This window comes from Natator depressus, chromosome 10 (genome assembly GCF_965152275.1).
Source record: "Natator depressus isolate rNatDep1 chromosome 10, rNatDep2.hap1, whole genome shotgun sequence".
NCBI lineage: Eukaryota > Metazoa > Chordata > Testudines > Cheloniidae > Natator > Natator depressus.
Genome location: NC_134243.1, coordinates 851,536 through 877,301, shown reverse-complemented (window position 1 = coordinate 877,301; position 25,766 = coordinate 851,536). Strand labels below are relative to the sequence as shown.

The 25,766-nt window shown below is 53.9% G+C and overlaps 1 long non-coding RNA gene across 1 annotated transcript in view; it reads right to left on the bottom strand.

Moving 5' to 3' along the window:
- Window positions 1-25,766, bottom strand: part of LOC141994327 (uncharacterized) — a 136,842-nt gene that overhangs the window by 1,195 nt on the left and 109,881 nt on the right. The gene's annotated exons all lie outside the window — the stretch shown is intronic.

Below are 25,766 nucleotides of genomic sequence, written 5' to 3'. Positions count from 1 at the left end.
ACAGACCAATTCAGGTTCATTAATTTCTGGACCAACATTTTCTGGTTTACCAGGCATGATCTCAACACAGTCCTTGAGGTACAGCAGGAGGCCTTTGTGTTTGGACTAAGTCTGGTTTTCTGTTTGGATTTCTTGCACCTATTTATAACATTCTTTATTAAAAATAATTTGACCTACTGTTCATGGTTATTCCCCAGCAGACAAAAAGTTATAGGCCCAATTGTCATAACCGGCACCTCCCCGGGAGCTGCTCTTCCTTTCCTCTCCTGCGCTGGCCACCCTGAGCTGGAGGTCGGACTAGATGAGTGGAACGGTTGCTCCTGGCCATGCAATCCGTGCCATGGCATCGCCTGGTACTTAGTAACCCACGACCCTTTAGCCAGTGACACTTGCTGGGTGAGACTGAGGACAGCACTGACCTGGAGAGCTGCCAGCGCCAGGGCACAGAGATGCCATAAAGGGGCCTGGAGAGGTTAGAAACGTGGGCAGGAAACAAGCAAGTGAGATTCCAGTTTGGAAGCAGAGCTGACAGCTCTGGGGGAAGTACTCCAGAGCTGGGAGGGAGAAAGAGAGAGGCTAGTGGGGCCTGGCGGGGCGGGGGGGGCAGAGAAGAGATGAGCTTGTGCCATGGTGAGGCAGCAGTGGTTCAGGGAGGGCAGGATACACCAAAGCAGCACCAGACTGGAGCAGGCAGGAGTGACCCCCAGTGCCACCATTCCCGCACATGGAGACCAGCCAGGCACCTCCTTACCAGCAACAGACTGGGAACCTGGTGAGAGCTCAAAGGTAGGAAAGGGGACTGATCACTGGGGTGGGGGAGCTGACACCTGCGGGAGGACGGGTTGGTTTAGTGACAATTTGGGGAGCGAGGGGAGACAGGCCTCAGATAGCAGCCTGACAGATGCCATGTGGGGATGGAGACCAGGCGCGGTGCGGCATAATGGGAAGGAATGAAAAATGGGAACGTAAAATAAAGATCAGGAAAATTCCCTGCCGGTGCGATCTCCCCAGCCCCACAAGATCTCCCAGGCTGTGGCAGAAGCCCCGTTGCTTGGGACAGAAAGCTAGCACGAACTCGCACATGTGCACCCAGAAAGGAGCCTGCCCTGGCTCCCAGGGAAGGGCTGGGATGGGACCTCAGTTAATAGGTCTTTTCTATGTAGGGTTGCCAACCATCCGGATTTTACCTTACAGTCTGGTTTTTGGCTTGAACTGACCAGACACCAAAAGCCCAGTTAGCACGAGGTGTGGGGAGGCACCAGGTCATTAATCTGCCCCGGCCCCTGCTCAATCGGGACCACCTCTAACCTGCAGGCAGGCTCCGTGTCAGGCTGCAGCAGCTCCCGTCCCAGCCCTGAGGCAGAGGGAACCCAGTTCCCTGGTGCAACAGAGGTAGAGACAATACAGCAAGTGACCGGTGAGGGGAGGACAGGAGCAAATGACAGGGGCGGGGCCTTGGGGGAAGAGGCAGAGAAGGAAAAGGAGGGAGAAGCTGGGGAACTACAGGCCAGTCAGCCTCACCTCAGTCCCTGGAAAAATCATGGAGCAGGTCCTCAAGGAATCCACTTTGAAGCACTTGGAGGAGAGGAATGTGATCAGGAACAGTCAGCATGGATTCACCAAGGGCAAGTCATGCCTGACTAATCTGATTGCCTTCTATGATGAGATAACTGGCTCTGTGGATGAGGGGAAAGCAGTGGACATGTTGTTCCTTGACTTTAGCAAAGCTTTTGATATGGTCTCCCACAGGATTCTTGCCAGCAAGTAAAAGAAGTATGGATTGGATGAATGGACTATAAGGTGGATAGAAAACTGGCTAGATTGTTGGGCTCAACGGGTAGTTATCAACAGCTCGATGTCTAGTTGGCAGCCGGTATCAAGAGGAGTGCCCCAAGGGTCTGTCCTGGGGCCGGTTTGGTTCAACATCTTCATTAATGATCTGGAGGATGGTGTGGATTGCACCCTCAGCAAGTTTGCAGATGACACTAAGCTGGGGGGAGAAGTAGATATCCTGGAGGGTAGGGATAGAGTCCAGAGTGACCTAGACAAATTGGAGGATTGGGCTAAAACAAATCTAATGAGGTTCAACAAGGAGAAGTGCAGAGTCCTGCACTTAGGACAGAAGAATCCCAGGCACCGCTACAGGCTGGAGACTGACTGGCTAAGCAGTAGTTCTGCAGAAAAGGACCTGGGGATTACAGTAGACAAGACGCTGGATAGGAGTCAACAGTGTGCCCTTGTTGCCAAGAAGGCCAGCGACATATTGGGCTGCATTAGTAGGAGCATTACCAGCAGATCGAGGGACGTGATCATTCCCCTCTATTTGGCACTGGTGAGGCCACACCTGGAGTACTGTGTCCAGTTTTGGGCCCCTCACTACAGAAAGGATGTGGACAAATTGGAGAGAGTCCAGCGGACGGCAACAAAAATGATTAGGGGTCTGGAACACATGACTTATGAGGAGAGGCTGAGGGAACTGGGATTGTTTAGTCTGCGGATGAGAAGAATGAGGGGGGATTTGATAGCAGCTTTCAACTACCTGAAAGGGGGTTCCAAAGAGGATGGATCTAGACTGTTCTCAGTGGTAGCTGATGACAGAACGAGGAGTAATGGTCTCAAGTTGCAGTGGGGGAGGTTTAGGTTGGATATTAGGAAAAACTTTTTCACTAGGAGGGTGGTGAAGCGCTGGAATGCGTTACCTAGGGAGGTGGTGGAATCTCCATCCTTAGAGGTTTTTAAGGCCTGGCTTGACAAAGCCCTGTCTGGGATGATTGAGTTGGGGATTGGTCCTGCTTTGAGCAGGGGGTTGGACTAGATGACCTCCTGAGGTCCCTTCCAACCCTGATATTCTATGATTCTAAGGGCAGGGGCTCACGGGAAGAGGCAGAGCAGGGGTGGGGCCTTGGGAGTCTAGTTACCAGCAAGGTGGCAATCCTGTTTTTCTGGTTCTGCGACACACAGCTCTGCAGGTGGCTGTGGCCCAGGAACAGCCTCTTCAGTCTGTAGAATAGTGGGAACAGCACAGGGCCTTCCCACGGGTGAACAAAGAGCAAAACCAGGAATTTTCTACAGTAGTTTGGGCTTTGCCTGGGCAATAGGATATTCTGCTGCCTTCAGATGTTTTTGCACAGCTCCATCTAGGGGGATGTGGCTGGACCAGGCAGTGAAGTGTGATAGCTCCCAGTAAACAAAGAAATGGCTCCTTCCCCAGGCCCCGAAGGCTCGGGCCACGCACTCACAGTGCTAATTAAAAAGGGAGGGTACAGTCCATAAATTTTACAGTTTATTCTAACTTCAGTTCTGGCTGATTTTAAAAGAGCTGATGAAGGTAAGTCCATGTATGTGGCTCACTGATGCATCACAGACAGAGAGCCAGAGTGTTTAATTAAATGTTATTCTAGGAATAAAATTTAGCCCCTCAGCTGACAAGACTGAATATTAAAGCATCAATTTCCTGAAGGAAAACTGCTGTAATGAGATTCTCCAGTTATGGGGAAGCAAAAATAATCCCAACCACCAACGTCAACCACTCAGCATTTCTGAGATGTCTTCATGAAGAGAGGCTAGCAACAGCCACTTCTGCACAGAGAGGAGGACGCCTCACATCTGCCTGAGACACGTGGCCTCAGAATTCCTGGTGCTGAACTGCCGAGCTGCCCCATCCATCATGCTTTCTGCCAGGCCTGCTGTTAGGAAAAACCCTTCCGGATGGCCAGTGCTGTATCAATGTACTACGCACCCAGGGGCTGATGTGTCTGCAATACACACACATACACTAGCATGTCCCGTGCAATATATGATCATTATCCTCTGCAGCTGGTGCTCTGGTTCATGCTGTGTGATTTCTTTAAGCCCTTGAGCACTGCCAAGTGGGATGGGAACAGGTTGTTAAAAGCATGTCGAATGCCTCCCCCTGCCCTGGTATGTCTCAGAGATACCAAATGTCGTACGTGTCAGAGGACCCAAGCATCAAAGCTGCAGTAATGCCCAGCAACAAAGGAAAAGCGGGTGACAGGTCAGGTGGGAATGAGCTACAGCACATGCCATACTGGTCATATACATCCTTTGTTTGTTTGTACCACAAAGAGAATTGTGAGGTCCTGTTTCCTGGCTTTCGCTATTGAACTGAAGAAGAAATAGTGTTAATTTTTCACAAATCCTCTAACATTCCTGTGGCTGCAATTGGAGGCTCTGTCATATGCAGATATTACACTGTCTGGGCTCCGAGGTATATTTCTAATTTGATAGTTTTCCTGATCTTGCAAAAGTCATAACAGGGGCTTCTCCAGAGGTGTGCGGCTAAGCTCCCGGGAAGGGCAGGCTGTCACTGCAGCTTCATCATTTAAGACTTCCCTGTGTTGTCTTGTTAAGAAGACAGAATGCTTACAAAGAAAGCCTACAATAGGGGATGCAAGCCATTGCACTCTGCGATGATAAGAGAACTGAACTGCGTGAAGGTAAATTACTCCCACCGCAATGTGGCTGAGGCTATGGAAACTGTCCTCTAGACTTCTCCCGAGGGAAGACCATAGTACGGTGACACATCCCTTAGGACTTCCTAGGTGCTCACTTCAGAGGCAGTTGCCCCGTTGTGATGGCAGGGTACAGGGCTCCCAGCAGGCACTCGCTCCCTCTTTGCACTGTTATAACACTGATCAGCTGATTTTGTTCCTGGGTTTTACATACAGGGGCTCTGGCCTGCTTTCGCCATAGAAACCACAGCAGAGAAAGCCAAGGGTCTTGTGCACTAATTATACAGGTATCATGAGACGAAGCAAAGCAAGAAAGATTCTAATCCCTGGAATTCAGCAGCCTGGATGGTCCTTCCTTGGGGAGTCCCTCGTGCACTCAGCAGGGTCCCTCCAAGGGGACAATGCTTGTTTCTACTTCTCTGGCTGGCACCAATGCCTGTCCTGGGGCTCAGATAGAGCTGCCTGGGGGCTTGTCATGTGTGCTAAGACTCTCCCAGCCCCTTAGACCAAGGTGACAAACGTGGGGGGGGGGGGCAGAAAGGGTCCTGTCTGCCTAACCCTGGCATCATTCATGTGCAGCAGGCAGAGCGATTGCACACAGGCCTTAGCTCCTGGGCCCAGGCTCCGTCCCCCAGGCTGGGGTGCTCCAGTCTCCCCCAGCAGGGCTCCATCATGCCAAGTCAGGGATGCTTTTGCTGCCTCAGCCGGCTGTGCCAGGCTCTTCATTGGGATCATGGTGCTCAGGTAATTCCATAGCTGGCTGAACGCGGAACTGACGGGATTCAAGCCAGATTGAGAGGGCAATGGAACGGGACACAGTGACGCAGGACGACCCTAATCTTCCATGATTCTATGAAGGTGCTGCCCCTTTGGGTGCTTGACCAAAAGCCTAGGGTGGGAAGGGGCCAGTGCTGCTCTCTGGAACGTGCCCAGCGCTTGCTGCCCCATTGCAGCGGCCAGTCGCCAGAGACCCTCGCCCCCCAGTGACAGGCTCGGCTCAGCTGCATGCGTGGGCCAGGCCAGCCACCCCTCCATGCAGCAAGGCCAGTTACCGAGCTACCGCTGAGAGCCCTGCTCTGGGTAGGGCTCGTCCTCTGCCCTGGCGTACACGCAGTGGCAGCGAGCCTCAAGCCCCGCGTGCTGCGTGCTCACTCTCGGGGTAGGGCGTGGGCATCTCTCAGGCTTTGGTTCCCCACATGCTCAGACGCTGCAGCGATGTGCTCGTACAGGCTCCTCGCCAGACCAAAGGATGGACCGGGTCCCCACTCGGGCCTGAGTTCTGCTTCTAGACAGGAGTAGCTTGGAGGTGGCACCATGACGGGCTCACCAATGCCTGCAGGACCGTATTGTGAGGTACGTCCCCTGCTGCCAGGGGAGCGGCTAGAGGCAGATACGCTGCTGCAGTGACCACAGCTGTGACTTAGAGCCGCACGAGAGCTGAAGCAAGTGGAGCACTGAAGTCTTGTTTGTTGTCTCCAGAAGGAAACCTCTGGGGAGGAGCAGGACCAGGAGGGCCGATGCTCAGAAGCCAGGGGACCCAGGGTACAAGAGAAGCAGGGGTCGCAGGCTGCCCAGGAGTTCAGTTAGCCTGTCTTTGACTTGCACGCTTGATGCTGTATAGAACATTTACTCTTTCCCCACGACCCAGGTTGCCCTGCCCCAGCCCCGCTGCCTGGCAGCCTGCACCCTGCGCACTGCATCCATGTGGCTGCCGCCCCTACCTCCAAGCGGCAGTGCAGCTGCTCTTGGAAATGCTAATGCAGCCCGGTGCAGATGAGAGGACTGGTCGCTGTGCTGGCTGCCTGTTTACAGTGTATGCAACATCTGCCTGACCTCCAGTAAGTGCCTCCTGCTGGGGAACAGGCAATCCCTGGCCACAAGGCTCTGGCTGGATACACAGTAACTGTCGGGGCAGAAGGCATTTAGGGAGAGGAGCAGGCTATCCAGGCAGAGGTGCCTGCCCCCTTTTAAATGCAGCCACAAGCCGGGGAAAAGGCCTCTCTCTAGTTCCTGGCAGTGGAGCGAGGACAATATGGAATGGGGGGAGATTTCCCACAGTCACAGGGGCACAGATGGGACCAGACCAGCACTTGGCTTTCTTGGCTAACACAGTGGGGGGTGGAAAGGGACAACAGGATGCTGGAGGCTCTCTACATGAATGATCAATGAGGAGCCCGTAACAAATTTCCAGAGCGGAAGCCAGGGAACGTCATGGCTGAAATGTTCAAAACGAGGCCCTGAAGTCCCGAGCCTAAGTCCACGTTTGGGCGCCTATGGACGTGACCCAGTGGACAGAAATGCTGGCAGCCAGCGGTTCCAAACTGGCCCTCGGCATCAGCAGGTTCCTGAAGCCAGGCCAAGTGCCCAAGCTAACCTCAGGTCTGAAAACAAGGAGTGGTGGCTGCGGGGCGGGAAGGTCCCGCGGGGGGAGTTCATCCTGCTCTAATGGGCACTATCCGGGCCTTCAACAGAGGCTTGACAAGATTCTAAACTTAATGACATTAGCCAGAGGGGCTGGCAGCTTGATCTGCCCTTTGCAAGGACTGTCAGATCACATAGCTGCTAATTGACCAACACGTCTCCTTTCGCTTAGTTATTAGCCGTTGCACAATGACAGCCCGCTGACATTAATTGTCTGAGTTAGTGGCATCTGAAACACAAATAACACTTTGTCACTGTGGCAGAACGGGCTCGTTACTCTGCTGTCTATCAGGGCTGGAGAGTAACAGCCAGCCTGGTGCGTCTCTTTGGTGGGAGTTTGCTCCGGGCTCCAGGCTGAGCCCTCGCTCTGCAATGTGCTCCCAGTACAGCTGGGGCTGGCACGTGAGCACAGCCAACTTAAATATAAACACCTTCCGCGTCACCATACCACTGGGCTCAGCCCGTTTCAGCTCCGGGTGAGCTGCCCCTGTGAGCTCTCTCTCCAGGGCACCCTTGCCAGGTGACAGGCCCACACCTGCACTCCTCCCAGCGTGGCCCCCCGTGCCTCACCCCGCCAGGCCACGCAGCTCTGGCTGCAGTCATTGGGTGGGTTCCTGCAGGACAAAGCTGGCTCAAACTGATGGAACCCCTTAATTGCTGTTTGCCAGCAACGCAATAGCCACCAAGTCCACAGATCTAGCTATAGCTACAGAGCTAAAAGAGAACATTCAAAAGGATCACTCCCACACTCGTCACAGACGCACACGGGAGAGTCCGGAGCAGGCTGACCCTGAGCTCACCCACAGGGGAGGTGCCCAGCGTCAAACGGTGTGCGTGCAAGGCCAGCCAGGGCCCAGGTACTCACAGGGCTGGTGACACCCTGGCCTGAGCTGGTGGCTCAAGGGCTACATAGGTTTAAAAACTTATTTATTTGCATTTTCTTGATTTATTTTGTACTGAACAAGCCTTCCCCACAAGGCTCAAAGATGTCCCTTGGTGCCCCAGTGGCCAGATGAAAGAGGCCTTTGGCTCTGCACTGTAATTCCTGCCACAAATCCCTCCTCTCTGCCTCTGCCAGCACCGTGCCGGTACACAGGGTTGCCTCCCCTGGCTCAGCCAGGGCCTCCTGCAAAGCGCATACAGGAGGGAAGAAGAGGCCGTGCTCACTCCGATCCATCACTGGGAACAGTAAAGCTGATAACGATGGCTCTGAAAAGCAGGATCATGTTCTCTATCTGACAGGACGGGGAAAAGAATAAACTAGAACAGGGCCCAGAGCCTTCCCTGATACATGGGGAGAGGGGCCTATAAATCCTCACACCGGAGAAGGTGGGTAGAGCCCCTCGTTTCCCATTTAATATTGCTGTAAATATGTCCTAAAGGATACACAATGTGGCTACACTCACTGTGCTGCTAATTACATTAGCTGAAGGATGGGGGTCTCCTGTTTCTCAGGAAGGGTAGTTTTCCTGCCATCGCCTCACTGTGCTTGCAACTGTATTTAGATTATGTTGTCAAAAACAATTTGAATGATATAATTTCCGCCCATCTTAATTATTATCCTAATAATCAGAAGGAGACTATGCTGAGAATCAATAGGTTGATTTTTGTGTTTTAGTTCAATTTCTGGACTCACAGATTGTAGGTCTGAGAGCAGATAAGATAAACTCTGCAGTAATCATGATGGATATTGCAGTGGAACCAGCCAAAGGAGCTCAATAAAGTGTGTAATGAAGGTTCTGTCTGTCACTCAGTGCTTGTTTGCACAAAATCACCTCAGAATCAACAGATATTTATGTCAAAGCAGATTTCTACATAACGAGAAAGAACGGAGGAGAGGCTTTTTCTAAGTGAGACGGAAATGATTCATCTTCAGAGCTGCATTCGGCACGGGATTGACCCCACTGGGGAAATGTACAGGATTCCCCATGAAGCCCTGCAATGCCTCTGCTGGACCCACACATCACTCGACCAAAGCAGTTCATCCTTGGCCTTCGGTACCCGCTCACAACCCACTTGTGCCACTTCCCACTGCACACTCTCAGATACACAGGCACCGCCCCTCCAGGCCAGCTTGCCAATACACGTTAGTCCTCATCTACCTCACTTCCTGCTATGTCCGTTCTGGGCTCCTAACCCAGTTCTGCTGGTGCACCTCAATTCCGACTGCAGGATTCCAGCAAGACCAATTCTTGACTTTGTTAATGAACCTGCCAACAGCATCCCCACCATTTTCATACCGTTCCCCTTCCTCCCACCCACCCCTAGACACAGCTCTGCTGCTGTACCTCAGCCTTGGCACTACACCAGCCCCTGGTATCCAGACCTGGACGTCTCTATACTAGTGATTGCCATTTAGGCCAAGCCACATGGTGCTTTTTTAGGTAGAAACATCCAGTCGGGGGCAGCCATCAAGCTGACGCTTTGCTGCTGTAACTGAGTGACAGCACAAGGAAAATAAACCAGCAGGAGTACAAAAGAGCATCTGGCTATCATCCATCTCCATCCTCTCTGCAGCATGCCTGGATTGCCAGAGAATCTGGAACAATATCCACCAGGAGACTCCCCTGAGGCCTGGTAGATCAGCTTGGAGCTTTTCCTACTTCCTTTTGGGATGAATCTGGCACTGCTGACTTGCCAGTCTGCTTTTCATCGGCAGTGCTGGTTAATCACTGTCTCTATGAACTAGATGTCATTAGACTGGTGAGTCTGCAAAGCCCGACTGTCACACAAAACCAGGAGCAAAACCTGCTTCTCAGCACATTCCCGTGGGGACCTCACGGCCTGCGGTCTCTGATGCTCAAGTAATAAGATTTTTCTGCAGGCTCCCATCTCTCCAGCCTCCAGCAAGCGTTCTTCCCACCCTGTCTGGAACCCTGCTTCACAGCAGGTGACTCCCCCTGAAACTCACTAACCATCATCTGCAGAAGGGAGGCCTCCAATTTGATCACTCTCACCTCTTCTCTTTGTCTATTGAGTGAAAATGGATTTTCTTCACTGGCTGGACATTTGGGGAACGGTCTGTGGATGCCCTCTGGCTTCCAATTCCTTAGCACTTCCGGATCGTTAACGTCAGTGGCCTTACACCTACAGAGCAGGTATGGGGAAAGAACACTCCCTCCAGGAAAATGGTTAGATTGATCTGGAGACTGGATTAATGCTGCTTTGTGGGCAGATATGGTAAATAACAAGATCTGAAGGACTGATTGTTTGCCTAGGATTTTGACAGTGTCCTTGATTTACCTGGAGTTTCTCTGAGTGAAGATATATGCAACAACCACAACCAGCCAAGGAGAGGCTGCAAAAATGTCAGCTGAAGAGGAAATTCACTCCTTTTCCACCTTCCCTAGGCCACATCTATCTAGATCCTATCTATTGGGATGACAACTCAGAATCTAAAGCAGTTTCCCTGCAGAGACTAACACAGTGCACGGCTTGTTATGTCTAGATTTCCCCAGTGTTACCACACAGGTGAACCCTGTGAATGACAGCAAAGGAAACAGGCTGCAAAGAAAAGAGGATAGAGAGAAAGCACCTTCCAAGTCACTTTAATTCAAGGTGAATTTTACAGGAAACCCAATTTTTTCTGTCAGGCTGAAGTCAGGCTTTTAGCTTGCACGCACCTATTGCTGGGAAATGCACGAGCATCTGTGCATGGAGGTCAAAGGGCTGTCACCCTGCAAATGCAGAGCCGGCACATCAGGCCAGCCAGATTGAAATAGGTGGCAAAAGCCAACAGGTCCAGAGTTCTGGAAAACTTTACAAAGTTTCCACTGGGAGAAGCTGATCATTCCAAGCCACAGAACTGGCTGCACTTCCCTGCCCGTATTTCCTTTAATTTTTAAACCTTTCTGAGGCTCCAATAAGATTCTTGCATCACTAAAATAACCACAGAACTCTTAATTCAGGGAATGGAATGTGAACAATTTCTCTCTGGTAGTGGCAAAGCTCATGGTCTGAGAGCCAACCATCCTGTGCAGAGAAACGTAATGCCATTTATGATATTTTACAGAAGATCCTTGTGGGCAAAATAGGTATCAAGTTAAACAAGCTTGGCTCATCTCTCTTTGTAGGTGGTAGCTTTAAGGAAATTCAGACCTTTAGCCAAAGTTGGACGGATATGACCTTCTGGAGTATAATTGTAACAATCTCGCCATTTTTATTCCCTGGTAGTTGAAATATTTCAAAAGCTAAATGACTCAAGGTCATTAAACTTTGTAAAGAGATTGCTTCAGGTATTTCCAGACATCTATCAAAAACGAAGTCACCGTGGCTGGCTCTGATTAGACGAGAGCACAGCTCGGCAAGCAGTCGATTGTCCAGTTTAGGGCCCTTCGGAATTCTTGGCTGAGGTTTCCTAATTTTTTTGTTCATACCCAGTTTGACGACCAGCTTAATGGAAATTACGATTGCAAAGGCAGTGTTACCTTTTTATCGCCCTGTCTGGTAAGGAAAACGAGTCCAAACCGGTGAAAGATGTGGTGAGAGGGAAAGGGAAAGCAGCCCAAATAACTCAATTTCTGACTAAGAGGGGATTTGCTGGGGCTTGTCCGGCATCCCACATTTGAACAATGTTTCTACCCTAGTGCACTCTCTCCTTACTTAAACGGCTGGAGTCTGAATTGGAAATACGTCGAGCTGCCGGACTGGGGACACGTCCGCCCTGTAGGTGACACTTTTAGTACCTATTGCAATATTTATTAGGAGAATAATACTGATGGTGACAATGTGACATTTACAGCCAAACAGGCTGCTCAGTCTCGCCTGCCTGCACTGCACCTCGCTGTCCTCTTCTTTCTACCTGGCCTACACCAACCCAGTGGGCTCCTCCTCTGTGGCTGGTGTAGGCTCCCCCAAAGTCACAGCCCAGCAGCCTTCAGCCACGGATGGTGTCTCACCAGAGACAGACAGATGTGTGAGGGGACTCCAGAGACCTGCTTCCTGCCTCACACACCCCTCACTCTGGCAAGGTGAAACCAGGGCACCCTCTGATGTATAGTAACCTCCCCAGTGCAGCGGTCCCGATCCTCCGCTCACACCATGTCCATACCACCATAACGTTGCTGCGTCCAGTAACACTCCCCTTGACTTCCGGCAGGGTGGGAGTTAAGTCAGGCCCAGTGTGATTTATTGTTTGGAGGCCTAAAACTTTGGTTGACCTAGGTATGTCATTCAGTGGTGTGAAAAACCACTGTAGTAGTGACGCCAGCCTCAGCCCTGGCATAGACACCACTAAATCAATGGCAGAATTTATTGCCTGTCGAGGGGGTGGATTTAGTACAGCAATGGGAAAAACCCTTGTCATTGTAGCCAGTTTCTATACTCCAGTGCTACAGCGCCCCAGCTGTGCTGCTCAGCGTGTGTAGCGCAGACAGGAGTGGGTCCCTTGGGCGATGTTGGGGGACGTTTCTATCTAAACCCAGAAGGGTTGTAATGTGCTGATTCACACTCTGAACAGTGTGTTCACATAGGGCAGTTAACACTGCAGCCTAAGTCAATCGAACTTCAATCACTCGGGGATGTGAAAAAGCCCCTTGCCCCCCTCCCTCCAGAGCAATGCAAGTTTTGCACTGTCCACACGGGCGCTATGTCGGTGGGAGACGCTATCCCACCAACAGCCTCCGCTTCTTGCCGAGGTGGACCAACTACGCCGATGGGAGAGCACTCACCCATCGGCATAGCGTGCCTTCACCAGACACGCTACATGGGTGCGGCTACGCCAAGGTAGCGCTGTAGGGCAAACGTGCCCATAGGGTACTCCTGGTTGGACAGGTTCTCTCGGAGCTTGTGCTGGCACAGAAGGTGCAGCAGTGAGCAGTCTGAGCTGGGGAAGAGGTCTCCATCAGCGCTGGGCATGCGGCCACAGCTGCTGCTGGGCAGCTCGTTTTAAAAAGCATGACATACCCTTCTAGCAGAAGATTAGATTGGGTTTTTTGCCATTCTTTATGCTTTGTTTCTGTGGCGAAAAAAATCAAACCACAGCTAACATGATCAGTGTGTGCATGCTAAACTCCCTCCGAAAGCTGTGAAATTGCATAAAAGATTTGATCAAAGTGACTATCAGTAGGAGAGCTATGATGACTTCTGTGATTCTCTTAACAGGAGTTTAATTTTATGTTTATTATTTGGGGACTGATGGAGCAGAGGAAATGCCTGCACCACTCTGTGGGCTTCCCTGTTGCTCACTCATGTATAAGCTGTAAGAAGTTGGAAAAACTGAAGTACAAAGCAAGCTTGCTTGTGGTATTTTTAATTTTTCTCATGTTCCCCAGGCAGCAGAGAGCGAACTTAATTAAAATAAATGGAGAGAAAGAATTGAATAAATCACAGTATGAATATTCCCGGCTTCGGTGTGACTGTGCAGCGCACAGGGATGCTGGCTGCGTAGGGAACGGCAACACCTGTCCCGCACAGTGGAGCTGGGCTTCCTTGCCCTTTGTCAGCTCCTAGAAACAGCAGTTCCTTTAATATTGGGGTCTTGTTTTGGAGGCTGACCCCTGCTGCCCTAGCCTGCTGGCTCCTCTTTGCCTCTCGCTCTCTGGCTGCACGTGAGGCGACAGGAGGAAGGCCCAGAAAGCTGGAAGTAGCAGCTGAAGTTTTGATAGCTTCCCTCAATCGAACTGTCCAATACCCAGTATTTGCCCAGACTAGAACCTGGACACTTCTCCTCTAATGCCCCAGCCCGCCCACCCTCTGAGCTGGCTCAGCCAGTGGCTTGTCCGGAATTATGACATTGTAAGTAATTCTTCACCAGTTAAGTTTATTCCATGGTCACACCCCAGGCAGGCTCTAGGCAAAGCAGACAATATCTGCCCCTAGCAGCCTGCAGTTACTCACAACGATACTGACTGTCTCGCTGGCAGAGCCAGCCCCCTCACACACACGGGCTGGCAGCGCATGAAGACATTATGCACTGAGGCTGCAGTGCAGAATTTAGCATCTAAAGATGACTTTGGTTAATGTTTGCAGAAGTGACCCACACCTCCCTGGCCACCCAAGCACTAAGGCAAATAGCCCAGTATTAACCAATCATTTTTCATCCCATTTTTTATCAATGAACTTGGCTTGTAAACTTTATTTTCCCACGACAGTAGAGAGCAATTGGATCATCCTTCAATAATCGTCTTTCACAGGGAAGCACATGTACAACCCAGATAATTGAACTAGTCCCTCGGCACCAGGGCAGAGTGCAGGGAGAGGCAGGAAGGGGCCGTACAGAAACTGAGAGTTCAGGAGAATCATTCACTAGTGCAAAGCAATGACTAGTGTAACAACTCATCATTTGTGTCTCTCTAGACAGACAGCATCTTTCCCAGGTGAAGAAAGAAAGAAAGAAAGAAAGGAAGAAAGAAAGAAAGAAAGAAAGAAAGTGACGGGCCAGGCAAAGGAGATAGGAGCAGTGAAGGGCGGGAGCTGGAGCCTGGGAAGGGAAATCATTGCAACAAGAATCTTCAGGAACAAATTTGAGCCCCAGCCCAGTTGAGGTCCATGTTGGAGTCAAATCCAGCTAACTACATTCTGTGCGCCAGAAGTGACAGATTAGTAAAGACAACAAATTCACAGAGCGCCACGCCACCTGGGGGGCTCTGCTGCAAGAGACACGATGCGGGGGGGGGACGGACGAGTGAACTCAGGAAATAAAAGCACCAAGCATTAAATGATGTGGCAGCTCCTTAGGCCCTGAGAGCACTGCACAGGGGTGTCGCTCTTACCAGTCTGTCCACAGGTCTCTCACCTATTTTCCAGTCTAGGGAATGTCCATGAGAGTCTGTACGTTTGGCAGGGGCCCGATACCAAGCCCACTGGTGTCCACGCGTGTCTTCCCACAGAGTTTAATGGGCTTGGGCACAGGCGGCCGGCTAGTGGGGCAGTCGAGCCGCTCCAGGACTATTCAGCAGTACTGGAAGGGGCCTGGGGCCTGTAGTCCCCAAGCAGGGCTTCATTTGTGCCAGGGCTCAGCCCCGGCACCTCTGGGCCTGCCAGTTCATGGCCCCAGCACCTCGGCCAGGTCACATGAGCCACCGCATCCGAGCACCTGAGCTCCGGGGCCAGGCTGCGTGTGGAGGGTGGTTGTGTGCCCTGGAGCGCCTGGCAGCGGAGCACGCAGGAGGCAGGGCGGGTGAGTCTGCTGGGGGGCCTGGTAGACGAAAGGCTGCTCAGGCTACCGCTGGTTATTGTGCAGGGGACTGGGGTGGCAGGTCGAGCTGCGGTGAAGAGACTGGCAGGAAATCTTTTTGGAAGGACACAAGCAGGGTAATCCTGGAATGGCTGGGACAGGCAGCCAGAGCTCTCCAGAGTCCCCCATCCCGCATTTCAGTCGCCTCCGATCCACACAAGTCTGGTCCCCACCCCCCCGCCCCACTATAAATGTGTGTGTATAGGGCTAGGATTTTTTTTTAAATAGGGCACCTCCATATTTTGGACCCCCTGCCTGTCTCCAGGCACACACATTAAGCCAAGGAATGCTGTACAAGACAGTAACATACAAACTAAATGTGAATTCATATAGTAACTCTGCTTTACGAAAATCAGTGGCATGCCAGGACCTGACACCCCTGCCCCAAAACCCTGCAGCTCAGAGAGGAACAGGCAGCTCCAGCTGGGCAGGGGCCAAGCCCCTGCCTGCAGCTTTGCACCCAGGAACCACAGGGCTAGCTCAAGAGGCTTGGCATGCTGGGGCCGTGGAGGTGCTTCTACCTCTTCTGGATGAATACCCCACCCCAGCAGATTTCTTCCTGGGAAATAGATGAGCTGCCAACAGCAGAAAGGAGCCCAGTGACTCAAGCACAGCACAGAGGAGTATGCAAATCCATCATTATCTCCTGCAATTCCCAGAGATATCTCCTTCCACTCCTTGCCAAAGTGGGGGGGGTTAAGGGTAATCACTGATTGTTTGGCAGAAGCAAATAAGAGCTTTTTGAAATCACCTACAAGTATAAACGGATGGACTTTAAAGCTTTCCCAGTGTCTGTCAGCATTTCATTTTAATTTGCAGCGCGCTGGGCTTTTCAGCAGATTAATGTGGAGTGATAAGAATGTCTCACTCAAGACACTCTGCTTCACCGCACTGTGCAGCTGGCTGCCGGGAGCGACCATCAAACATCCCTCCTGAGTGTCAGGATGCAAGACGGCCGGATGGGTGCCCTGGCTGCTCGTCCAGCTGTGAGATGGCAGTGCTGCAGCTACAGGTTTGAGTATAAACGATCACTGAATAAAAGGCGCAGTGCAGAAGTGGCCGCCCAGCACCCCTAGAGCCAAATCAGACACAGTCCTGCCTGTGACACAGAGGGTTTTATCCAGCAGACAGGCAGTGCTGGGACCCCCGCCTCCTGAACAGCTCTCCAGCAGTTTTTTGGGAGCTGGAACGCCATTCCGGTGTTTCTGTTGGTCCTGAGGCAGGCAGCTCCTTTCCCTCCCCAGCTGCAAAGTGGGCCTCCGAGCAGGTGCCATTATCAGGCCTGAGCAAGGAGCGCTCCAGAGCAGATAAGCACAGACGGAGCCGGGGATACTGCAGCCAGGACCGGCTGGGGAGCATGGGGGCTGGAGCCATCGGGAGCTCAGGGTGGAGCTGGAGTTGGGCAATGTTGGGAGTTGCACAGTGGGGTCCTTGGACAGCGGCTGTCACCTTGGACTCCCTTTCTTGGTTTTCTCGTGAGCACCCATTTAAGGTGGCAGGCTCTGAGCTGTCACCTCTCTCTGGCAGAGACCTGCATCTCTCCCCCTCCAGACCAGTGTGCAGTGATTTCCCCAGCAGGTCTGACTGGCACCCAGCGCCTGTGGTTAACCTTTCTCCAGGGGCTGCAGCAGCTTCCAGCAGTCACCAGCCAGCCTTCAGGCGATGATTCTTAGGACCCAAGCATTACAGAAACAAGTTACAAAACCCAATAGACGTTCCTAGGCACCCGCTAAAAGCTCACCAGAGTCACCCACCCATCTTACAGGGCCTCCGAGGCCAGAGTCTTTCCAGCCCTTCTGCAAGGGTTGGGCTCCCCTTGGACAGAACGACCTGCCCCTTTGCTGGAGCAGACAGAAGGCCCTAAGTCAGTTCTAGCTCATCCTTTGGTGCCAAACGCCCTTTCTTTGGTTCCCAGGATCTGGCCACCCCAACCTGTTTGTTCAAATGACCCCAGGGGAGTTGGTGAGTCTCAGTGACTCTCCTGAATTACCCCCCATTGGTTTTAATTCCTGGAGGAACTATGGTAGCCCTCCCATGCAGGACACAAACCACACGTAAACTGTTCATCGAATTAACACAATGGTCTCCAGAGTTACTGCAGCCCCATGCAGTACCTGTCACATGGAGCCCCGCAAGGGGAGGGGACGGGCTGTGTGGGGCGTCACCCACTGCTCCCCCAGCTCTCCCCAGTCCCCTCTACCCCATCTTCCTCCCAGCTGCCCCACGGCCCAATCTTCCCCTCACTGCCCTCTGTGTTTTGGCACTTCTTTCTTTAGGACTCAAGCACTGGTTTTATCTGAACTGCCATGGCCAAGTAAAATCAAAGCCCATCAGGAAACAAAGAACGTTCATGGAGCAGGGAGCTGAGGGGTGGATTGCCCCACTCCTCTCAGGGTGGGGAACCCAGCTGGCACTGCTCTCAGCTGTCCCATTCCTCCGGTGAAACAGGAGAGGGAGGGTCTGTGACGATGTGACGCAGCAGGGAGGGGGGAGTGTTGACCTGGGAATGTGCCCTGGGGATGGGAGACCTGAGAGCCTGTCACCTGAGCCAGGAGGGGGAGGGCGAGGTAACACCTCTGCCCAGGAATGTGGACGGAGGCTGCAGCAGGGAACCTGCTCGGTGGGTTTAGTTTCAGTTTGGGGCTGGGTGGAGGAACACAGGGAACCCCAGGGCTGGGGTCTAAGCTCCCTGCTCCCCCAGAAGGACTTCACTGAGGGGTCCTGGGTGTACCCACAAGCTCTGTTTTGGACTGTGTTCCTGTTGTCCAATAAACCTTCTGTTTTACTGGCTGGCTGAGAGTCTCAGTGAATCCCAGGAAGAGGGGTGCAGGGCCTGGACTCCCCCACACTCCGTGACAACTGGTGGCAGCGGTGGGATCTACTGCACCCCGTGAACGGCGCTTCCTGCAGTAAGTGACTGGGGAACAGTAAAACGAAGGGGGATTGACGGGGACCAGGCGTGCTGAAGATTCAGAGAGAGACGGTTTCAGGGGGCGGTTAACCCCTGGGAGTGTGTGACCAGAGAGAAGGACTTTTGCAGTAACAGGGTCCCCCGGGGGATTGCAGCGAGCGGTCCCAGGGGCGGAGGAGTCTGCAGCTCGACCCTGGCAAAGAGGTGGTGACCTCAAGAAGGACTGGCACACTAGGGGCTTTTCCTGGAAACCGTGGACAGCTGCCCGGCCTGCGAGTGGCCAGCCGGGAGATGTACGCTAAACGCCTTAAGAGCGACCTGGTGGAGCTGTGCAGGCAGAGGGGGCTGCGCGTCGGGAGGTCCACCAAGGAACAGCTGATTGCCCAGCTGGAGGAGAGGGATCGCTTGGATGACCCGATCCCTGTCCCTGAGGGAAGCCGCCCGGCGGACGCAGCGTGGGCCCTGGGGCCTGACCAGGCTGGGAGGGGTCAGACTGCTGCCCAGGACACCCCGAGACCCTTCCTACCTATGCCTGGGGGAGGGGTTGTGGGAAGCCCAATGAATACCGAGGGCCCCCTGACCCCAGCAGCCAGCAGGGGATCCTCCCAGCGGAGCTCCCCATCCCTGGAGCGGATGCGGCTGGAATGGGAGAGGGAGAGGAAAATGAGGGAGCTGGAGGATCATGAAAAACAACGTCAACATGAGGAGAAACAACGTCAACATGAGCAGGAGGAGAAGGAGAGGGAGCGTCAGGAGAAGGAGAGGGAGCGTCAGGAGAAGGAGAGGGAACGTCAGCATGAGCAGGAGGAGAAGGAGAGGGAGCGTCAGGAGAAGGAGAGGGAACGTCAACATGAGCAGCAGGAGAAGGAGAAACAAAGACAGCATGAACTGGAGCTGGCCAGGCTGAGGAGCAGTGGGGCCCCGGCTGCGGTGAGTGAGGGGGGACCCAAGACTGCAAGGAGCTTTGATAAGTGCTTCCTGGCCCAGCGGAAGGAGGGGGAGGACATAGATAGCTTCCTGACGGCCTTTGAGAATGCCTGCGAGCTGCACAGGGTTGACCCTGCAGACAGGCTCCAGTTCCTCACCCCCTTACTGGACCCCAAAGCCGTGGAGGTCTACAGCCGGATGACAGGGGCAGAGGCAGGGGACTATGAACTGTTCAAACAGGCCCTGCTCCGTGAGTTTGGGCTGACCCCCGAGATGTACCGGAGAAGGTTCCGGAGTCAGCGTAAAACGCCTGAGGTCACCTACCTACAACTGGTCAACAGGATGCAGGGATGTGCCCGCAAGTGGACAGCTGGGGCCCAAGCTAAAGAGGACCTGCTTGACCTGTTTGTACTGGAGCACCTGTATGAACAGTGCCCTTCTGACCTGAGGCTGTGGCTGGTGGACAAAAAGCTCGCGAACCCCCAGCATGCAGGGCAGCTGGCCGACGAGTTTGTGAACAGTCGGTCAGGGGGTAGCCGGGAGGAGTCCCAAAAGAACAGGCCCCCCCCGATGCAGAGAGAGAGTCACCATGGGGCCTCCCAGCGGGGAAATAGGGAGAACCCCCTCCAAAGGGGAACGCCTGGTGTCGGGCCCCTCCGACCCGTTCGAGGGGACCAACGTGACCTGAGCTGCTATCACTGTGGCCAGAGAGGCCACGTACGGGCCCAGTGCCCCGGGCTCAGGGACAAACTGAGCAGACCCAACCTACCCAGGGTTAACTGGGTAGGGACTCAGCTGGACGAGGGGCAGGCGACCCAGGAAAGGGGGGCTACCAGTTTGCCACCTGCTCAGGAGGGAAGAGTACCCCCAGCCAGCCCCGCCCGAGGGCTGGAGGCTCTGGACTCAGGGTGCTCGGTTTACAGGGTGGGTGCGGGGCTGTCCCTCCGGAGAGAGTGCCTTGTTCCCCTGGAGGTGGATGAGAGGAAGGTCAATGGATACTGGGATACGGGCGCGGAGGTGACGCTGGCCCGGCCCGAGGTGGTGGCCCCAGATCGGGTGGTGCCCAACACCTACCTGACCCTGACGGGGGTGGGCGGGACCCCATTTAAGGTGCCCGTGGCAAGGGTACACCTGAAATGGGGGACCAAGGAGGGCCCCAAGGATGTGGGGGTACACCACCATTTGCCCACTGAAGTTTTGATGGGGGGAGACCTAGAGGACTGGCCAAGCGACCCCCAGACCGCCCTGGTTGTGACCCGTAGCCAGAGCCGGCAAGGGGCACTGCGACCTGACCCTGGGGAGGGTACCACACTGGAGGCGCGAGACCCTACTCGGGTGGGGAGGGAGCGCCGAGGGGCACGGCTCAGAGAGGCTGCGGCCTCAGACCTGGCCACGGAGGGGGAACCGGGCCCCATCCCTTCCCCAGCCGCTGAGTTCCAGGCCGAGTTGAGGAAAGATCCCTCCTTGCAGAAGCTCAGGGACCTGGCCAACCTCAGTGAGGGACGGACCATGAGGAGAGGCTGCCAGGAGAGGTTCCTGTGGGAGAAGGGGTTCCTGTACCGAGAATGGGCTCCCCCAGGGGAAGGGGAGTCCTGTGGGATCAGGAGGCAGCTGGTGGTCCCCCAGAAATACCGCCGCAAGCTCCTGTCCCTGGCCCATGACATCCCCCTCGCAGGGCACCAGGGAATCCGGCGCACCCGGCAGAGGTTGCTACAGAACTTTTACTGGCCCGGGGTCTTTACCACCGTCCGGCAGTATTGCCGATCCTGTGACCCCTGTCAGAGGGTGGGGAAGGCCCGGGACAAGGGGAAAGCGGCGTTGAGACCTTTGCCCATCATAGAGGAGCCTTTCCAGAAGGTGGCCATGGACATCGTGGGGCCTCTCAGCAAGACGACCCGGTCGGGGAAGAAATACATTCTGGTAGTGGTAGATTTCGCCACCCGCTACCCCGAGGCAGTGCCCTTAGCTTCCATTGAAGCAGACACCGTGGCAGATGCGCTCCTGACCATTTTCAGCCGAGTGGGGTTCCCCAGGGAAGTCTTGACAGACCAAGGCTCCAACTTCATGTCGGCCCTGCTCCGGTGCTTGTGGGAGAAATGTGGGGTCCGGCATGACTGGGCCTCAGCGTATCACCCCCAGTCCAATGGGCTGGTGGAGAGGTTTAACGGGACGCTAAAGATGATGCTGAAAACCTTTATGAACCAGCACCCGCAGGATTGGGACAAGTACTTACCTCACCTGCTGTTCGCGTACAGGGAGGTGCCCCAGGAGTCTACCGGATTTTCGCCTTTCGAACTGTTATATGGAAGGAGGGTGAGGGGCCCCCTGGACCTGATGAGAGACGAGTGGGAGGGGAAGGCCACTCCCGATGGAGAGTCAGTGGTGGAGTATGTCCTGACCTTCCGAGAGAGACTGGCTGAACTCATGGGCCTGGCCAGGGAGAATCTGGCCAGAGCCCAGAGGAAGCAGAAGGTCTGGTATGACCGCACGGCGCGGGCCCGTGCCTACGCCACCGGGGATCAGGTGATGGTTCTCATCCCCGTGAGAAAGAACAAACTACAGGCCGCCTGGGAGGGCCCGTTCAAGGTCGTCAAGCAGCTCAATGAGGTAAACTATGTGGTGGAGCTGTCGAACCGGGCCCACCACCGCCGGGTGTACCATGTGAATATGATGAAGCCATATTATGCCAGGGGGAATGTGGTGTTAGCTGTGTGTGGTCAGTGGGAGGAGCAGGGAGATGACCCTTTAGTAGATCTATTCCCTGGGACCAGAGCTGGTTCCCCCCTGGAAACAATCCCCCTCTCGGATCAGCTCACCCCTGCCCAGCAAGCTGAGGTCAGGGGGGTGCTGCATCCGTACCAACAGCTGTTTTCCAACCAGCCTGGACGCACTAATCTGACTGTCCACCGGGTGCAGACAGGGTCGCACCCGCCGATAAGATGCTCCCCCTTCCGAGTCACAGGGAAAACTGCTCAGGACCTGGAAAGAGAGGTCCGGGACATGCTGGCTTTGGGGGTGATCCAGCCATCGGCCAGCCCTTGGGCCTCGCCGGTGGTGCTGGTCCCCAAAAAGGATGGGTCAGTCCGGTTCTGTGTGGACTATCGGAAGCTCAATGCCATCACTGTATCGGATGCCTACCCCATGCCCAGGCCGGACGAGCTCCTAGACAAGCTGGGAGGAGCTCGGTACCTTACCACCATGGACCTTACAAAGGGCTACTGGCAAGTGCCGCTGGATGCAGATGCCCGGCTGAAATCGGCCTTTATCACCCCTCTGGGGCTCTATGAGTTTCTGACCCTGCCTTTCGGCCTCAAGGGAGCGCCGGCCACCTTCCAGCGCCTGGTGGACCAGCTCCTGAGGGGGATGGAGAGTTTTGCCGTGGCGTATATTGACGACATCTGTGTCTTTAGCCAGACCTGGGAGGACCACGTGTCCCAGGTTACACAAGTGCTGGACCGACTCCAGGGGGCTGGGCTGACTGTCAAAGCGGAGAAGTGCAAGGTGGGGATGGCTGAAGTATCTTACCTGGGCCATCGGGTGGGGAGCGGCCGCCTAAAGCCGGAACCGGCCAAGGTGGAGGTGATCAGAGACTGGCCCGCTCCCCACACCAAAAAGCAGGTCCAAGCCTTTATTGGGATGGCAGGATACTACCGAAGATTTGTGCCCCACTTTAGCGCCATAGCCACCCCCATCACTGAGCTATGCAAGAAGGGGAAGCCAGACAAGGTGGTCTGGACCGAGCAGTGCCAGGAGGCTTTCCGGGCGCTGAAGGAGGCTCTGGTCAGTGGCCCAGTTCTAGCAAACCCAGACTTTGACAAGCCCTTTGTGGTGTTCACCGACGCCTCCGACACGGGACTGGGGGCGGTGTTAATGCAGGAGGATGAAAAGGGGGAGAGACACCCCATCGTGTACCTGAGCAAGAAGTTGCTACCCCGGGAGCAACACTACGCGGCCATCGAGAAGGAGTGCCTGGCCATGGTGTGGGCCCTCAAGAAACTAGAGCCCTATCTCTTCGGGCGACACTTCACCGTCTACACCGACCCCTCTCCCCTGACCTGGCTGCACCAGATGAAAGGAGCCAACGCCAAGCTCCTGAGGTGGAGCCTGCTCCTGCAGGATTACGACATGGACGTGGTCCACGTGAAGGGAAGTGCCAACCTGATAGCGGATGCGCTGTCCCGGAGAGGGGGACCCAAACTTCCCCAGGTCACTGGTCACAGTGACCCCGCTCCGTTCAGTCTCGAAGGGGGGAGAGATGTGACGATGTGACGCAGCAGGGAGGGGGGAGTGTTGACCTGGGAATGTGCCCTGGGGATGGGAGACCTGAGAGCCTGTCACCTGAGCCAGGAGGGGGAGGGCGAGGTAACACCTCTGCCCAGGAATGTGGACGGAGGCTGCAGCAGGGAACCTGCTCGGTGGGTTTAGTTTCAGTTTGGGGCTGGGTGGAGGAACACAGGGAACCCCAGGGCTGGGGTCTAAGCTCCCTGCTCCCCCAGAAGGACTTCACTGAGGGGTCCTGGGTGTACCCACAAGCTCTGTTTTGGACTGTGTTCCTGTTGTCCAATAAACCTTCTGTTTTACTGGCTGGCTGAGAGTCTCAGTGAATCCCAGGAAGAGGGGTGCAGGGCCTGGACTCCCCCACACTCCGTGACAGGGTCACAGGGCTGCACGACCTGCCATGCACCGCCTCTCACTCTGGCCACTCACACCCCTTTTCCGAGCTGCTCCTTGCACAGACCCGGCATGTTTTTTCTTACTTTTAAATAACAAAGACATTAAAAACTCTGCACATCGTACAGAGACAATGGTCATAATTTATACGTAAACATGGGCAGACACAGAGTAAACACCTGCACCGGTGTTTTATACATCTTTATTTACAGTAACCATTCAGATGCGCTCACTACAGCCTTGTGTTCCCCAAAGAGCATCGTGTGAGGTCTCAAATAAAAGCTGGCAGTGTCACACTGGTCGATAGCATCACAAAGTAACATGGGGCCCAAGACAGCTCTTCCAGGGCCCCTGGCCCCAGGCTTGCAACAGCATGTGCCAGGCCCCTCCTACCTGAGGCCTGCCCCTCTGCCCCCTCCAGAAGCTGCTTGCTGTGCTGTGATTTTGTCGCGGGCACTGACAGAGACGCGACCAGGATCCTTTCGCTTGTGACCAGCGCTAGGCTGTGAGCTCTGGCTCCCTGGGTGGAGCATTGCTCCCCGCTGCCCGCGCACGCAGCCAGAGGTCAGGGAGAGCACGGGCTCATTCTCTCGGCACTTACACAGCCGCGCAAAGTGGCTAGCAGCAGGGCTGCCTGGTCCAAAGCAGCCGCAGGATTCTGGCTTAAGAAAAAAGTCTCTACTTTATTGTTTAGAAATTTGTGCCAATCCCTTCCAGATCAATTAATTCCGTAATCACACTTTTAATGGAGGAGACAGTTAGAGCCCATGTGGGAGTGGTTAATATTAGTTGTATTTAACTGTCGAAAGCTTCTGGTGTCGTAAACCAGTCTCACAGTCAAACTCTAAAATTCAGCTTAATTGGTGGGTAACAGGCCTCCAGGCACTCGTAGCTTATTAATGCTGACAGCAGTAATCCTGCCTGTTAGCCGGCCACAGCTGGCCACTCAGAGCAATGCCGCGTTGCTTTCCCATGTCAGCCCAGGCAGGAGGGGCTGGCGCCTGCTCAGGGAGGAGCTTTCAGAAGCATCAAGCAGTAGAAACGTCTTTACACCCCGGAGGCACGGTTGGGCGTGGGAGGCTGGGTTGGTGCTATTTGGAGGAGAAGGGCGGATGCTTTGCACACAAAAGAGCCCCGCGTGTTACCCTGACAAGGAATCAGTGGGTAGGGCGGGTACGAAGAGACACGTCTGAGAAGCTTGCTTGTGCCTTTATAGCATGAGTCTTGGGGCGTCTTGGATCGTGAATGGGACAGAGAGTGGGTCAGGGCCATGAGCAGTAGCTTTCCCCATGTTATCAGGCGCAGCCGATGAGCCCTGCAGGTCCAGTTCCACGGTCCTTCCCCCAGAAGACAGACCCTGCCTGGGACAGAGACAAAGGAGGGGAGGAATCATGGCCCCCTGAAGCTACAGCAAAACTCCCATTGACCTCTGCGGTGCCAGGATTTCACCCCAGTGATTTATTTTAGAGTCAACACAATGTAAAATCCCCTTCCAAAGGGCCTGTGCTCACCACACTCACCACGTAGCATCAGCAAATCAAAAAGACGTGTTTGCAGAAATCGTGCATCACAGTACTATTAGTTCAGGACTGTTCACTCAGCTCTGAGTTATACGTAATGGAGACACGTGAATAATAAGTGTGTAAAGGGAGGGAGTGCGCTCACTGTACGTAGGCTGTGTGTGACTGTATGTTTTTCTGTCTAATTCCTGAGATTTATGCTGGGGAAACGAGAACATTCAATATCCCTTTGATGTAATTCAGCATGCAGCAAGAGATACAGATTTAAATATTTAGTAGAGTATAACTGGCTAAAAGCTTTGGCAACATTTTTAAAGATCACTTTGTAATAAAACTGGACTGAAATATTCCCCCTGCTTAGAATGTATGGTGTCCTGTGACAAATAGGAGCAAATATATGTATTTATGAACAACAACAAATATTAATGAAGAAATAATATGGGAACCCCAGTTCAGACCATGCAACTGCCATTACTCAGTGGTATCATCTGAGAAACCCTGATGCTAGGCAAACACTAAGGCAAGGAATGAAGATGCGGTTTGACTCAGAGTCGAGGAAGAAGCTTGTATGGCCTTGGGAAGTAGGGCCCTGTGTCCACAGGGATCAGTGGAAGGACGCTGTGTGCAGTCCATACAGACACACTTCCATGTGATATGAACGCTGGCGT